Here is a 2786-nt window from a genome sequence, read left to right on the forward strand (position 1 = left end):
GACTCTTTATGCTCTATCCTTATAACTATTAATAAAATTATATTACAATTTTCTAATATATTAATATAGATATAGTAAATAATATATACGTTTTCTTTTTCTAACCTTGCACGCTTTACTAGATAACGTTTTTTTATCTACCTATCTTTTTAAGCGTCTACAGGCTTCTTCTTTAATAGGTATATAGCCATTTTTTCTCAATACTATAAGCTTAGCTATATTCACTATTTTACTCTTTACTTATAATCTTTAATAAATTAGTACTAGAAAGCAGATCTTTCTGTTTATGTTCTTAGTAGAATATAAGTATAGTATTTTATAATAGAGCTCTATATTATATCTTCTTAATCTATTAGTAGTGTAGGTGTTATAACTATAAAACGTTGTTTAGGTGTAAGTGTAGAGTAAAAAGTACTTAGAAAAACTATTAACCTACTCTATTTAGCTATGTTATATATAGTTCTATTACCTATCTTGCTTAGGCTGGTACTATAGTACTAAGTAGACTTAACTATTAAAGAAAGATAACGTTTACGTATTATTATAGTTAATACTAGATAATTAAACTATACTTATTAATTACTAATTAAACCTTTTTACATTCTACTATTTAAAGCTATCTATATTTGCTTTTCTAAAACTATATAGGTGCGTATAATTAGCTAGTCTATAGAATTAACTGTCTAGATAAAGAATAAAGAGATAGAAAAAAAAGTATATAGAGTATTATAAGCATATTACTATTCTATTATAAATCTATAATCTTAGCTATATTAAGTATTCTATCTATTACTTATAATGTATAATAAATTAATACTAGATAGTAGTTATTATCTTTAGTAGAACGTAGTTACAGTATTTTTAAATTAACTTCTATATAATTTCTTTTAAGCTTAGTAGTAGCGTAGACATTATACTTGCCAAATGTTAGTTTAGTATAGGATAGAATATACTTAGAAAACTATTAACTTGCTTTAGTTAGCTATATTATATATAATTTAGTTACTTATTCTACCTAGAATAATACTATAGATCTAAGTGGTCTTAGAACAATATTTACGTAATTTATAGTAAAAGAGTTGAAAGCTTTACTATTTTAATATATTTTATAAGTTATAAAAGCTACCTAAAGAAGTTTTTAAATAGCTAAGAATCTTAAACAAAAATAAATATAAGGTATTCTAAACCCTACTCTAAATCGTTTAAAGTAAATTTAGTTAAATAAAGTTATTAAAGTATAAGAGTATAATATTATTATAGCTAAGTTATATTTATAAGGTAAACTATACTACTTAGAAAAAAAGAACTTAAACACTTTATAATATTAGTTTTACTTTTTGAACTCTTAAATATATCTATCTTACTTATCTCTCTAAGATTATTAGTGCTATGTATTACTATTATATCTATAATTATATCTATACTTATATTCATAATTATATTTAATCTTATACCTATTTATTATACTAAAGATAAGCTACTATATACGTAACTACCTGCATTATCTACTACTCTCTTTTATACCTTTAATAAAAATACTATTTACTAGCTAGTGCTAAAGCTTTACTTATTTCTTATCTACTTAAAGGTATAATATATGCTTTGAGTTTATATTTAGTATATTCTAAACTTAATAGAAAACCTAATACTAGTAATTACCTTTAGTGTAATAGTATAAGAGATTTGTTAGTTATTACTTTAGATTTTAGTTTAAAGCTTTGCTTTATTACTAAAAGAAAAATATAAGAATATATTTTTCTTCGATAAAAAGATTTATAATTCTATAGTATAATATTAAAGGCTAAAACTAGTAGTTTATACTAGTAGAAGCTAGGTTATTTTATAAACAAATATACAGCTAAAGAGAAGAGTATATAGCTTTAGTTATTATTAAACTTTTAAAATAAAATAAAGTATTATCTTAACTTTTACTTAATCTTTTCTTTATTAAGTTAAATATCTTACTAAACTAATTACATACGTGTATATAAATTAAAGAAGCTTTAGAGCTAGTATATATAAGTAAGTATAACTAAGAAGTAGATAGTAAAAAAATAAGATAAAAGAAAAGAGGTAGTATTAAAGAGTAGTATAGTTAAGCTATAATCTATCTAAGCGTATTAGGTAGAAGAGATAGCTAGTATATGTAATATTACTAGAAGTATAGATATGTTAGTACTAAAGTAATATAGTGTTATACGTAATTCTAATAATACAATATAGAAAGTAGAAAATCTAAGCGCTAAGTACTACGTTTAGCCTTATTATTATTCTTATTTTTTTTATTATTATTAAGCGTCTAGAGGCTTCTACTTTTACAAGCATACTGCTATTCTGTTATAATACTCTAATTTTAGCTGTATTAAGCATTCTACCCTTTGCTTATAATCTATAATGAAGTAATACTAGAAAGTAGTTTTTTTTTTTTTTTTTTTTTTTTTTTTTTTTTAGTAGAACGTAGCTACAGTAATTTAAACTTAAGCTCTATATTATATCTTTTAAATCTACTAGTAGCGTAAGCGTTAAGTAATAGAACAAAATGTTATTTTAGTATAAAGTAAGAAGTAGCTAGAAAAACTATTAACTTAACGTAGTTGATAAGCGAGTAACGCACCTAAGCGAGTGACGCACTTTTGCTAAGACCTTACTAAAACCACGACTGCGCACGACAGTGCAGCACTGTACAGAACTGTAATTAGAAATTGTAACAGACTATTCTACTTAGAATCTACTACTACATCTTGCTTATATGTGCGCAAGTTGTGACTAGCCTCGCCGCAGCGTCT

Source organism: Alternaria postmessia, assembly GCF_024291825.1.
Source record: "Alternaria postmessia strain BMP 2775 chromosome Unknown scaffold_196, whole genome shotgun sequence".
NCBI classification, from domain to species: domain Eukaryota; kingdom Fungi; phylum Ascomycota; class Dothideomycetes; order Pleosporales; family Pleosporaceae; genus Alternaria; species Alternaria postmessia.